Genomic DNA, 15380 nt, shown 5'->3' with positions numbered 1-15380 from the left:
AAGCGTATAAATTATCCGCTCATCACAACACCAAACTTAAATTGTTTCTTGTCCCCAAGCAACTAAAAACAAAGTAGGATAAAAAAAAGAGAATATACAATGAATTCCAAAAACATCTATGAAGATCATTCTTAATTAGATGAGCGGGACTATTAGCTTTTTGCTTCTGAATAGTTTTGGCATCTCACTTTATCCTTTGAAGTTCAGAATGATTGGCATCTATAGGAACTCAAAATTCAGATAGTGTTATTGATTCTCCTAGTTCAGTATGTTGATTCTTGAACACAGCTATTTTATAAGTCTTGGCCGTGGCCCTAAGCACTCTGTTTTCCAGTATTACCACCGGATACATACATGCCACAGACACATAACTGGGTGAACCTTTTCAGATTGTGACTCAGCTTTGCTAAAGTCCCCAATTAGAGGTGTCCAGGGTTCTTAAGCACACTCTGTTTTTGATTTGGACCTCGACTTTAACCGCTCAGTCTCAAGTTTTCACTTGACACCTTCACGCCACAAGCACATGGTTAGGGACAGCTTAGTTTAGCCGCTTAGGCCAGGATTTTATTCCTTTAGGCCCTCCTATCCACTAATGCTCAAAGCCTTGGATCCTTTTTATTACCCTTGCCTTTTGGTTTTAAGGGATATTGGCTTTTTGCTCTTTCCTTTTGGTTTAAAGAGCTTTTGGCTTTTTCTGCTTGCTTTTTCTTTTTCTTGCTCTCTTTTTTTTCGCATTTTTTTGCAAGCTTTGTTCTTCACTGCTTTTTCTTGCTTCAAGAATCATTTTTATGACTTTTCAGATTATCAAATAACATTTCTCCTTTTTCATCATTCTTTCAAGAGCCAACAATTTTAACATTCATAAACAACAAATTCAAAAGACATATGCACTGTTCAAGCATTCATTCAGAAAACAAAAAGTATTGCCACCACATCAAAATAATTAAACTATTTTAAAATTCAAAATTCATGTATTTCTTTTTCTTTTTCAGAAAACAATTTTCATTTAAGAAAGGTGATGGATTCATAGGACGTTCATATCTTTAAGACATAGACACTTAGATACTAGTGATCATATAGTAAAGAAACAAACATAATTAAACATGAAGCATAGTAAACGAAAAACAGGAAAATAAGAACAAGGAGATTAAGGAATGGGTCCACCTTAATGAGGGTGGCGTCTTCCTCTTCCTGAAGAACCAATGGTGCTCTTGATCTCCTCTATGTCTCTTCCTTGTCTTTGTTGCTCCTCCCTCATAGCTCTTTTGATCTGCAGTCAAATGCTCTACCACTGAACTATGGACCCTTGAGATGAACCTCTCCATCTCTCATGACTCGGAGGTGGAAGCAACTGCCTTCCTTTTCCTCTTTCTAGATGTCTCTCCGGCCTTCGGTGCCATAAATGGTTATGGAAAAACAAAAAGCAACGCTTTTTTCCACACCAAACTTAAAAGGTTTGCTCGTCCTCGAGCACAAGAAGATAGAAGGGAGTAGAAGGAGAAGTGTGAATGGGTGGGTATGGGAGGGAAATGGTTTGAATTGGAATGATGAGGTAGGTGGGGATCCTGTGGGGTCAAGGACTTAACATCCCTGCTCTAATTAGGCATGTAAAATGCCCTTGCTGTGCAATCCTGGCGTTTAACGCCAGATTGCTGCTTGTTTCTGGTGTTAAACGCCCAAATATAGCCTGTTTCTAGCGTTTAACACCAGGCAGATGCTTGTTTCTGGCGTTAAACGCCAGACAGATGCTTGTTTCTGGCGTTTAAACGCCAGACTGCTCTCCTCCAGGGTGTGCTATTTTCAATGCTATTTTTCATTCTATTTTTGATTTTTCAGTAGTTTTTGTGACTTCACATGATCATCAACCTAATAAATCACGAAATAACAAAAAGAAAATAAAATAGATATGATTAAATAACATTAGGTTGCCTCCCAATAAGCGCTTCTTTAATGTCAATAGCTTGACAGTGAGCTCTCATGGAGCCTCACAGATAATCAGAGCAATGTTGGGACCTCCCAACACCAAACTTAGAGTTTGAATGTGGGGGTTCAACACCAAACTTAGAGTTTGGTTGTGGCCTCCCAACACTAAACTTAGAGTTTGACTGTGGGGGCTTTGGTTGACTCTGCAGTGAGAGAAGCTTTTCATGCTTCCTCTCCATGGTTACAGAAGGAGAACCTTGTGTCTTATAGTTTGCAATGTCTGCAAACCATAGAGCTTCCTGAATAGCAAACAATTGCTCATCCGGGAAGGTTTCAGAGATCTCAGTAGGAGGGAGGGATGTGATGACAAGTCATCCTAGCCCATTTTAGCTAGTCTTTTTCTTTAGTTTTCATTAGAATTATGCACTTTCTTGAGCTACAAGCAAGCTAATTGAGTAGATTTTCATGTTTCCCTTGATTGAACCAACCATATGTGAATTCATGCCATTTCATGAGGTTTTGTGCTATATTTGTTGCATATTGTGGAAGATTGAATACCTCATGATTTTGAGCAAAGCTTTGATTAGTTTGGTTGATCAATGATAGGTGAAGAAGGCTTGGAGAAAGGTTGAAGCAAAGAGGAATGGCTAGAAGTGAAGAAAGGGATAAGTGAAAGTGAACTTGGAGGCTAACGTTGGGCATGAAAATCACTCCCTGGGCTCCCACGTTTGAGCCAACGTTAGCCCCCTAACTTGGAGGCTAACGTTGGCACATGACATTGCAAAGAGGTGGCCAACGTTAGCTCCAACGTTAGCCCCCTAACTTGGAGGCTAACGTTGGAACTTGAGAGTTTCTCCCCTGGGCACCAACGTTTGCGCCAACGTTAGCCCCCTAACTTGGAGGCTAACGTTGGCACTTAAATTTCAAAGGGGGAAGGCCAACGTTTGCGCCAACGTTAGCCCCCTAACTTGGAGGCTAACGTTGGCACCACTAGCATATAAGGAAGGCCAATGTTAGGGTCAAAGTTAGACCCCTAACGTTGGCACCAACGTCCAAACCAGGGAATTTAGCTTGCTGATATGAAAAGTTAGGGTCAAAGTTAGACCCCTAACTTTGACCCTAACGTTGAGACCAACTTTGGCTAACTTCATTTTCGGTTCAATTGGTTCACTTCGGTTCTTCTTCAATCTTCAAAGAGCAATCAACCAAGGCCTCTTTCAACCCAATTCCACCAAGAACAAAGGCCCAACTCAAGGCTTGAAGATCATTTTGGAAAGTGTATAAATAGGATAGAATTCAAGTTATTAGGAGAGCTTTCCTTTTAGAATTTTGATAATAGTTTTTGGGAAGCTTTTGTTACTGAGTGAACTTGAATTTCTTTGTTTCCTTTTACTTTCAATTTCATTTTACTTTTGTCTTGGATCTTAGATTGGAGAATTGAAGAAATTCTGTTTCAATCTCAATCTTGGATCTCTCTGCTTTCTTTACTGTTAATTGAATTTCATTTCCGGTTCATTGTTCTTCATCTCTGTTCTTTGCAATTTACAATTCCCTTGCAATTATCTTGTTGGATCTAGGAAGGCATTGAGATCTAGACTTGGTTTTCTAGTCTCTGGGTCCTGAGATCTGAATTTCTCATTTCAATTCCCTGTTTATTGCTTTTTTTGTTCATTTACTTTACTGCTTCAAGATCCGGTTCAATCCCAATTCCCTTTCCCTCTTCTGTTTGATGCAATTTAGTTTTTCCTTGTTTAATTTCTGCAAATCCACATCCCAATCCCCTTTACATTTCAAGCAATTTACATTTCTTGCACTTTAAGTTTCTGCAATTTACATTTCTTGCACTTTAAGTTTCTGCCATTTAATTTCTTGTTCTTTAAGTTTCAGCAATTTACTTTCCCGCTCTCTTTAATTTCATGCAATTTGCTTTCTGCAAATCACAAATCACCCAACCAACACTTGATTCGCTTGACTAAATCAACCACTAAACTAAAATTGCTCAATCCTTCAATCCCTGTGGGATCGACCTCACTCCCGTGAGTTTTTATTACTTGATACGACCTGGTACACTTGCCGGTTAGTTTTGTGTGTTTTGGGAGAGATTCGTTTCTCACCAAAATATCTCATCAAGTTTTTGGCGCCGTTGCCGGGGATTGATTAGATTGACAATGATTAAGCGAGGTGGTAATCTAGATCAAGCACTTTTTCTTTAAGTTCAACTAACCCACTAACTGTTTGAATTTTTGCTTAAGCTAACTAAAACTTCATTCTAGCAGTAGATTGAAGTGTCACTGGTTTGTGTGCTCTTATGTTCTGCTTGTATGTCAGGTACAAGAAGAGCCATACCCAATTTTCATGAACAAAAGAACTCTCAGGAGGTTAAGAAGAGCCGAAAGAGGGAAAAGTATTGTTGGAGAAGAAGAATCAGACGAAGAATTCCACGAGATGGAAGGAGATACATCTAATCCAGGAGGAGGAGTCAATAATCCACCACAACAGAGGAGAGTATTGGCTTCCTACACCTTTGCAAATGCTAGACATTGTGGAAGTAGCATTCTCACCCCCAATGTCAATGCAAATAACTTTGAACTGAAGCCACAACTCATCACATTGGTCCAGAACAATTGCTCATTTGGGGGAGGACCATTGGAGGATCCAAATCAACATCTATCTACCTTCTTAAGGATCTGTGACACTGTCAAATCCAATGGCGTGAATCTTGAAACTTACAAGCTTCTGCTGTTCCCGTTCTCCTTAAGGGATAAGGCTGCACAATGGCTTGAAACTTTTCCCCAAGGAAGTATCACTAGTTGGGATGACTTGGTGACTAAATTTCTAGCTAAATTCTACCCACCCCAAAGAGTCATCAGGCTGAAAACCGAGGTGCAGACATTCACACAATTAGATGCTGAATCATTGTATGAAGCATGGGAGAGGTACAAAGCCTTAATCAGAAAGTGTCCTCCAGAGATGTTCAATGAATGGGACGTGCTGCAAAATTTCTATGAAGGCCTGACATTGAAATCTCAGGAGGCATTAGATCATTCTGCTGGAGGTTCACTACAACTAATGAAAACTGCTGAGGAAGCTCAGAATCTTGTGGATATGGTGGCCAACAACCAATATTTCTTTGCTCATCAAAGAAGCCGCCAACCTTCACAAAGAAGAGGAGTAATGGAACTAGAAGGAGTGGACTCAATCCTAGCTCAAAACAAGATGATGCAACAGCAATTTCAACAACAATTTGAGCAAATGGCCAAGAGGATTGATAGTCTCCAAGTTGCAGCAGTCAACACTAGCCAACCATCAACCACATGGGGACAGAGTGAAGAAACTCAAGAAGAACAACAACAAGAGCAAGTTCAGTATATGCACAACCAAGGACCAAATGAAGTGTATGGTGATACATACAATCCATCCTGGAAGAACCACCCAAACCTCAGATGGGGAGATAACCATACCCAAAACCAACAACCATGGCAGAGAAACTCAAACCAACACAACCCAAGAAACAACCAAAATCACAACCAGCAGCAGACTAACCAAAACCCCTACAGAAAACCTCAAAACAACTACCCCAACCTCAACCAATACCAATCTAATAACCAACCAACCAACCAAAATGCCTACCATCCACCACCCACATCTCATAACCCACCTCAAGTATCACCTGAAGCCCAAAGAATCACTCACTTGGAGGCCATTATAGACAAAATGTTGAAACACCAAGAAATGATAGCCAAGAATCAGGAAGCCTCTATAAAGAGCCTAGAGAGACAGATGGGGCAAATCTCCAAGCAAGTGTCTGTTGAGAGACCTTCCAACTCACTGCCCAGTGATACAATTCCAAATCCCAAGGAAGAATGCAAGGCAATACAACTAAGGAGTGGAAGAGCATTGACAAGCAACAATGACACTACAAGGAAGCAAGCAGAAAACATCAAAGAACCAACAGAGGATGAGAATCAAACAAAGGCAGATGAGGATAAGGAGCAAGATGTGATGCCAAACAAAGACACTGAGAAACTCAAAGAGAAGAACAACCAGCCACATAGCTCAAGGGAAGTAACTCAGGGGCAGCAACAAAGAGGAAAAAGTGTCACACCTCCACTGCCTTACCCTCAGAGGTTCAACAAAGAGATTAATGACAAGCATTTTCACAAATTCCTTGAGATTTTTAAGAAGCTGGAAATCAACATTCCCTTGGCCGAAGCACTTGAGCAAATGCCTCTATATTCCAAGTTCCTGAAGGATCTCATCAACAAGAAAAGAAGCTGGGATGAGAAAGAAACCATAAGGATTACTGAGGAATGCAGGGCCTTGATTCAAAAGGGGCTTCCTCCCAAGCTTGAGGACCCAGGGAGCTTCTTGTTATCTTGCACCATTGGGAAATTGACAATCACTAAAGCAATGTGTGATCTCGGAGCAAGTATTAACTTAATATCATCCTCCTTGATGAAAAAGCTGCATATAGAAGAGGTCAAACCAGTGCAAATGTCTCTGGAGTTGGTAGACAAGTCAATGGTATACCCCAGGGGTGTAATTGAAAATCTCTTGGTCAAGGTGGACAGTTTTATATACCCTGCTGACTTTGTGGTTCTAGAATCAAACGATGATGATGGTGACTCTGTTATACTAGGAAGGCCATTCTTGGCCACTGCTAGAGCTATCATAGACGTAGAGGAAGGGGAATTAACTCTCAGGATGCACGACCAGAGCATCACTCTGAAGGTATTACCAGAGGCACAATTCAGCAAGGAGAAGAAAGACCATGTGAAGAGTGCCCAGGAAAGTCACAGCAACATCCCAATGCTAAGGAATGTGCAGACTGATGAAAAAGCCCAAAAAGATGTTAGAGTACTGGCCACTGAGAAGGGAGGTTCCCAAGGAAAGCCTACAACCAGAAAAGAAAGATCAACAAAAGGAAAGATGAAGCGCAGAAACAAAACAAAAAGGGGTTGGAAGAATAGAAAGATTCCAACAGAGGGGCTTTCTAAAGGTAACAAAGTGCAACTGGTATATCAACAGCTGGAGACAAATCAACAAACCGAGGATTACTACACTGTCAGCAACATACTATCATTAGAACATGCTGAAATTGAACATCAGAGAACAAAGAAGAGGATCACGGTCAGAGGAGACAAATTGAGGCTCTACAAGCACCAACCACCATAAAAGAAAGCTTCAATGTCAAGCTAGTGACAATAAAAGAGCGCTCCATGGGAGGCAACCCATGCTTTAAGATTCTTGTCATTTTACATTCAATAAATTATGATCACTTGATGCATGAATTCTTTTCTCTTTTCATGAACGTGTCCATTTATTACATGCACTATTTTGAAACATATGCTAAGTTTGGTGTGTCTTCAAACACACTCAACCAAATATTACAAAGGATTTTGTTTCACATACTTAAAAAGTTTTGATAGAGCATATGGCCGAACACTAAGTTTGGTGTCCACATAGCTTCGTGAAAATTTGAAATTCATGCATTAGTAATCATACTTTTGTTATTTTTCAAAACCTTGTAAAAAGAATTTTTTTATGAAGGCATTAATTGTGATAAACCCTTTGACAAGAAACAAGCTTGATGTTCATCAAACTTTGATGCACCAATTCAAGGATACAATTAATCCTTCATGAAAAAAAAAAAAAGAGAAAAGAGAGAAAAAGAAAGTATGATGAAAACAATTCTTATAAACATTTAAACTTCACTTATTGGAAGAAGAAACTCAGTTTCTTTATATTTTACCAAACATCAAGTTTGGTGTCTTCCAAAGGAAGTATCACGGTTTAAATGAGACAAGAATTGATGGTTCATAAAGTTTTAATAAAAAGTACACACTTGCTACGGTTAGATGAGACTAATGTGTGTTGTCTTGTTGTGGTGACTAGGAAGTCAAAGAATCTTCAAGGAAAAGGACAAGACAAAGGAAAGCATAGCATAAGGACAAAATCCTATCACATACCTCAAGGAAGAAATCTGCCACTCCTTGAGAATGGTCACGGCAAAGGCAAGGGAAGGAGCAAATTTTGTCTTCATTCATCCATACATGCACACCCTTGATCCCCATAGTGTCTAATTGCATCCTAGCCCTTCATTGCTCATTTAAAAGCATACCACCTTCAAGCCATGCACATAACCGAATCACTCCTCAACATTACAAGCCTTGTGCAACTTTTTCTTTTACATTAAACTCCAAACACTTAATCTTCTCTTCATAACTCCCTAGCAAGTCCGAACCTAATCTCTTTTTCCTCCAAGCACACATCAAACTCCCCAACATTCTTCACATTCCCTCTCAACTAACCAAGTGATCATGGCATCTTCCTCAAGAACCAAAAGACAAAAAGGAAAAGATCCAATAGTAGAGGAAGAAACATATGAATATGACCAATGGAAGTTCAAGACTTGGTCTCATCAAATGCAAATTCAATGGATGAACGAGAAAAGAATCTATCCTGAGATTCCATTCATGTTGCCAGATGATGGATGTCAAGAAATAAAGAACAAGATCCGAAAGAGGAGATGGGAGGAACTTATATCACCAATCTCTCGAATTAATACCAATATCATAAGAGAGTTTTATGCAAATGTCCCAAGAATTGACATGCGTGAACCCCCAACGTACAAGAGCTATGTGCGTGGGGTGGAAGTAGACTTTGGCCCGGATGCAATCAAGAAAGTCTTGAAACTAAAGTCAGTGCGCTTTGATGAACCGGGATACCAACAAAGATTAACTGAGGATCAAAATTATGAAGAGATCGCAAGAGACATTTGTTTTGAGAACTCAGAATGGGAGGGAGATAACAAGAACAGATACAAGTTCCTGAAGAGATGTAACCTCATTCCGGAGGCAAAAGGATGGTATGAGTTGATGAAAAGGTCAATTCTGGGGACGGTGAACACCTCAGAAGTTAACAGGGAGAGAGCCTTAATGCTGCATTGTATCATGGTGGGTGGAGAGATAAGAGTTCATGAGATCCTGGCAAGAGACATTCTAAAGATAGCTGAAAAGAATTCGGCCGGATCTTGGTTGTACTATCCGAGCACCATTTGGAAGTTGTGTGCAAAGGCCAAGGTCCCATTGGAAGAGGAAAATCCAATGTGGTTAAGCCAAGGCATGCCCATAACTATTGAACGAATGATGATGCCCCTTGAAGCACACCAAGGCCGAAGGCCACATGGAGGAAGGGAAAGAGAAGAGCAAATGGAAGAAGATGAGCCACACATGGAAGAAGAGCCACAAGATGAGGAAGAGCAGCCACACTTTGTCCACATGGCAATATGGATATGACTCAAATGCAAGAAGCAATAGGAAGGTTATCTCAACAATACACAAGAATCCAAGCAAGGCAAGAGGAATATCATTCTCTGTACATGCAAAACCAACAAGCACAAGAAGAAAGAGAGCTGAGAATAATCAACAAACAAAATGAATTTGAGTCAAGATTTCTTGCGATGCAAGAAGAACATGCCTTTCAATCTCATGAATCTTTTGGGAAGCTGGAACAAATGCAAGCTGAAAGTTTGAAGGCCTTCAAGGAGTTCACAACACTCCAAGAAGCAAGGTATGAAGTGCAAGCCGATTATAATGTCAATAGCCAAATCAAACTAAACTATATTGGAGAACATAGGCACAACATGGATCCGGCATTCCCAACTTTTGATGAATTTTTCAAAATGAGAAGTGAGATGGAAGTGAATAGGGCTATGAGACTTGAAGATAGAGTGGAAGAGGCTATGAATAAGGCTGGCTTTTGGCAAGATCAAGAACCACCAAACAAGGATGGTGGGAACACTAGCAGCCAAGTGTATGAAAGGAGGAAGAAGAGGCATGACAAATGAAAGGTGGACTTGCTCCTTGTTCAAAGAACAAGCATGCATTCTATCTGTTCTAAATTGTCTTTGCATTTCTAAGTAGTCCATTTTAAAATCTTTGCATTATGTGTGTTTCTTTTAAAATAAATAGGCTAGTTTATGTGTGTACTTGTGTGTTCATTTTCACTTAACAAGAAGCATATGTTATCCCCTGCATCTTTTAATTCAATAAAAGAACAGTTTGAATGTGAAGAATAATAGTCTCTGTTAGTTAGAAGTGGAATAAAAGTAAGTGGTGGTATGTGTGTGATTGTATAATAGCTCACTTTTAGTGAATAAAGAGCTAGGATATCTCCTTCTAAGTAGAGAGTGGCCTACTGTCTATGAATCTCAATTGAATAGAATTCCTTGGTTAGAAAGAAAAACAAAAAGAAAGAAAGAACAAAGAAAGCTAAAAAGTGGCAAAACAAAAGAAAAACAAAAAGAAACAAAGCTGGACACCAATAGCTTGAACTCTGAAATATATGCCTGTGATGTTTTTGTACTAGGATCTGCTTGGATTAGTAAGCTCTTAGGAGTGCCTCAACACTTGATGACTTGGGTTAACTAACCCGGGATCATCAGCTGAAAATCCACTATCAAGAGCAACCTAACTACAAAGCATTTAGTAGCCCAAAGAGGTGCTGGGCATCAATGTTTTAAGAAGGAATGTGAGCCAAGTGTCTATGGTGAATAATGTGTCAAGTAGAAAGAAAAGAAAATGAACTTGCTACACATGACACTCAAATAAAGCTTGTGAATAAAGTAAAAGCCAAGGATAAAGGAATAATGAGAGGTCATAGCAGTATGTCACTTGAAGCTTGAAGGAGACTTTCTAGGCCTAGGAGTCAATAAGAAGTGAGCATTTGCATATCCACATAAAACCCCATGAACCATCAATAACACTCTGCTAGCATGAACTTCCTCTTCCATTTCATTCTTTCTTCTTAATAATTCATTTCTTGCTTGGGGACAAGCAAGCTTTAAGTTTGGTGTTGTGATGACAAGTCATCCTAGCCCATTTTAGCTAGTCTTTTTCTTTAGTTTTCATTAGAATTATGCACTTTCTTGAGCTACAAGCAAGCTAATTGAGTAGATTTTCATGTTTCCCTTGATTGAACCAACCATATGTGAATTCATGCCATTTCATGAGGTTTTGTGCTATATTTGTTGCATATTGTGGAAGATTGAATACCTCATGATTTTGAGCAAAGCTTTGATTAGTTTGGTTGATCAATGATAGGTGAAGAAGGCTTGGAGAAAGGTTGAAGCAAAGAGGAATGGCTAGAAGTGAAGAAAGGGATAAGTGAAAGTGAACTTGGAGGCTAACGTTGGGCATGAAAATCACTCCCTGGGCTCCCACGTTTGAGCCAACGTTAGCCCCTAACTTGGAGGCTAACGTTGGCACATGACATTGCAAAGAGGTGGCCAACGTTAGCTCCAACGTTAGCCCCCTAACTTGGAGGCTAACGTTGGAACTTGAGAGTTTCTCCCCTGGGCACCAACGTTTGCGCCAACGTTAGCCCCCTAACTTGGAGGCTAACGTTGGCACTTAAATTTCAAAGGGGGAAGGCCAACGTTTGCGCCAACGTTAGCCCCCTAACTTGGAGGCTAACGTTGGCACCACTAGCATATAAGGAAGGCCAACGTTAGGGTCAAAGTTAGACCCCTAACGTTGGCACCAACGTCCAAACCAGGGAATTTAGCTTGCTGATATGAAAAGTTAGGGTCAAAGTTAGACCCCTAACTTTGACCCTAACGTTGAGACCAACTTTGGCTAACTTCATTTCCGGTTCAATTGGTTCACTTCGGTTCTTCTTCAATCTTCAAAGAGCAATCAACCAAGGCCTCTTTCAACCCAATTCCACCAAGAACAAAGGCCCAACTCAAGGCTTGAAGATCATTTTGGAAAGTGTATAAATAGGATAGAATTCAAGTTATTAGGAGAGCTTTCCTTTTAGAATTTTGATAATAGTTTTTGGGAAGCTTTTGTTACTGAGTGAACTTGAATTTCTTTGTTTCCTTTTACTTTCAATTTCATTTTACTTTTGTCTTGGATCTTAGATTGGAGAATTGAAGAAATTCTGTTTCAATCTCAATCTTGGATCTCTCTGCTTTCTTTACTGTTAATTGAATTTCATTTCCGGTTCATTGTTCTTCATCTCTGTTCTTTGCAATTTACAATTCCCTTGCAATTATCTTGTTGGATCTAGGAAGGCATTGAGATCTAGACTTGGTTTTCTAGTCTCTGGGTCCTGAGATCTGAATTTCTCATTTCAATTCCCTGTTTATTGCTTTTTTTGTTCATTTACTTTACTGCTTCAAGATCCGGTTCAATCCCAATTCCCTTTCCCTCTTCTGTTTGATGCAATTTAGTTTTTCCTTGTTTAATTTCTGCAAATCCACATCCCAATCCCCTTTACATTTCAAGCAATTTACATTTCTTGCACTTTAAGTTTCTGCAATTTACATTTCTTGCACTTTAAGTTTCTGCCATTTAATTTCTTGTTCTTTAAGTTTCAGCAATTTACTTTCCCGCTCTCTTTAATTTCATGCAATTTGCTTTCTGCAAATCACAAATCACCCAACCAACACTTGATTCGCTTGACTAAATCAACCACTAAACTAAAATTGCTCAATCCTTCAATCCCTGTGGGATCGACCTCACTCCCGTGAGTTTTTATTACTTGATACGACCCGGTACACTTGCCGGTTAGTTTTGGGTGTTTTGGGAGAGATTCGTTTCTCACCAAAATATCTCATCAGGATGCTCCTACTACTGGTTCTATCCGGGACAGGTGATCAACTACTTGATTCTTTGTCTCTTTTCTGTCTCTTATTTCTATATCAAACTCTTGCAGAAGCAACACCCATCTTATGAGCCTGGGCTTTGAATCCTGCTTTGTGAGTAGATATTTAAGAGCAGCATGGTTAGTGTACACAATCACTTTTGATCCTACTAAGTAGGATCTAAACTTGTCAATGGCATAAACCACTGCAAGTAATTCTTTTTCTGTGGTTGTGTAATTTTTCTGGGCATCATTTAAAACACTGCTAGCATAATAAATGACATGCATAAGCTTGTTATGCCTCTGTCCCAATACTGCACCAATGGTATGGTCACTGGCATCACACATTAGTTCGAATGGTAATGTCCAGTCTGGTGCAGAAATAATTGGTGCTGTGACCAGCTTAGCTTTTAGGGTCTCAAACGCCTGCAGACACTTTGTGTCAAACATAAATGGCATGTCAGCAGCTAGCAGATTGCTCAGAGGTTTTGCAATTTTTGAAAAATCCTTTATAAACCTCCTATAGAATCCTGCATGCCCCAGAAAGCTTCTGATTGCCTTAACATTGGCAGGTGGTGGTAATTTTTCAATTACTTCAACTTTAGCTTGATCCACCCGTATTCCCTTGTTTGAAATTTTATGCCCAAGGACAATCCCTTCAGTCACCATAAAGTGACATTTTTCCCAGTTTAAAACTAGGTTGGTCTCTTGGCATCTTTTCAGAACAAGTGCTAAATGGTTAAGGCAGGAGCTGAATGAGTCTCCAAATACTGAAAAGTCATCCATGAAGACTTCCAGAAACTTCTCTACCATATCAGAGAAGATAGAGAGCATGCACCTCTGAAAGGTTGCAGGTGCATTACACAAACCAAAAGGCATCCTTCTGTAGGCAAACACTCCAGAAGGACATGTGAATGCTGTTTTCTCTTGGTCCTGAGGATCTACTGCAATTTGGTTGTAACCTGAATAGCCATCCAAAAAGCAGTAATATTCATGACCTGCTAGTCTCTCTAGCATCTGGTCTATGAATGGTAAAGGAAAATGATCCTTCCTGGTGGCTGTATTGAGCCTTCTGTAGTCAATACACATACGCCACCCTGTAACTGTTCTTGTAGGAACCAGTTCATTCTTTTCATTATGAACCATTGTCATTCCTCCCTTCTTAGGGACAACATGGACAGGGCTCACCCAAGGGCTATCAGAAATAGGATAGATAATCCCAGCCTCTAGTAATTTAGTGACCTCTTTCTGCACCACCTCCTTCATGGCGGGATTTAGCCACCTCTGTCGTTGAACAACTGGCTTAGCATCATCTTCCAATAGGATCTTGTGCATGCATCTGGCTGGGCTAATGCCCTTAAGATCACTTATGGACCACCCAAGAGCTGTCTTGTGTGTCCTTAGCACCTGAATTAGTGCTTTCTCTTCCTGTGGCCCTAAAGCAGAGCTTATGATTACAGGAAAAGTGTCACCTTCTCCCAGAAACGCATATTTCAGGGATGGTGGTAGTGGTTTGAGCTCGGGTTTAGGAGGTTTCTCCTCTTCCTGAGGAGTTTTCAGAGGTTCTTTTATTTCTTCTGGTTCCTCCAGATCAGGCTGAACATCTTTAAAAATGTCCTCTAGCTCTGATTCGAGACTCTCAGTCATATTGACCTCTTCCACCAGGGAGTCAATAATATCAACGCCCAGGCAGTCGTCTGATGTGTCTGGATGTTGCATAGCTTTGACAACATTCAACTTAAACTCATCCTCATTGACTCTCAGGGTTATCTCCCCCTTTTGGATGTCAATGAGGGTTCGTCCAGTTGCTAGGAATGGTCTTCCTAGAATGAGAGTTGCACTCTTGTGCTCCTCTATTTCCAACACTACAAATTCAGTAGGGAAGGCAGATGGCCCAACCTTGACAATCATGTCCTCAATTATGCCTGATGGGTATTTAATAGAGCCATCAGCAAGTTGAAGACAGATCCGGGTTGGTTTGACCTCTTCAGTCAAGCCAAGCTTTCTGATAGTGGATGCAGGGATTAGGTTGATGCTTGCCCCAAGATCACATAGAGCTGTCTTGGTGCAGTTACCCTCTAATATGCATGGTATCATAAAGCTCCCGGGATCTTTAAGCTTTTCTGGGAAGCTTTTCAGAATGACTGCACTGCATTCCTCAGTGAGGAGAACTCTTTCAGTTTCTCTCCAATCCTTCTTATGACTCAAGATATCTTTCATGAACTTGGCATAAAAGGGTATTTGCTCAAGTGCCTCTGCAAACAGAATCTTTATTTCAAGAGTCCTGAGATAGTCTACAAAGCGGGCAAATTACTTATCCTGCTCCTTTTTACGGAGTTTTTGAGGATAAGGCATCTTGGCTTTGTATTCCTCAACCTTAGTTGCTGCAGGTTTATTTCCTACTGAGGCAGGTTGAGAAGCCTTCTTGAGGGATTTATTATAAGCACTTCCAGGTGTCTGATCCCTCACTGGCATTTGAAAGCCAGGTAGGGGTGTGCAAAAAAACTGGTTTCACTGAACTGAACTGAAACTGTTTTAAATAAACCAGTTTTTTTAAATAAAAAACAGAACTGAAACCATAGTTTTTATGAAAACCAGTTTATTAAAAACCAGTTTTTATGGTTCAGTTTAGTTTTAAACCAAATTAAAACTGGTTTTATTTAAACTCTAAAATTAGTTTTTAAATACTCTTTCTCTCTCTCTCACTTCACTTTCTCTCTTCCCTTCATCTCTCTCTCTCCTCTTTCTCCCTCCACTCTCCTTCTCTCTCTTTCCCTTTCTTCTTCTCTCCTTCTCTCTCTCTCTCT

Source organism: Arachis hypogaea, chromosome 18 (assembly GCF_003086295.3).
Source record: "Arachis hypogaea cultivar Tifrunner chromosome 18, arahy.Tifrunner.gnm2.J5K5, whole genome shotgun sequence".
NCBI classification, from domain to species: Eukaryota; Viridiplantae; Streptophyta; class Magnoliopsida; order Fabales; family Fabaceae; genus Arachis; species Arachis hypogaea.
The sequence above is the reverse complement of the archived record's forward strand: the minus strand, read 5'-3'. Positions refer to the sequence as shown.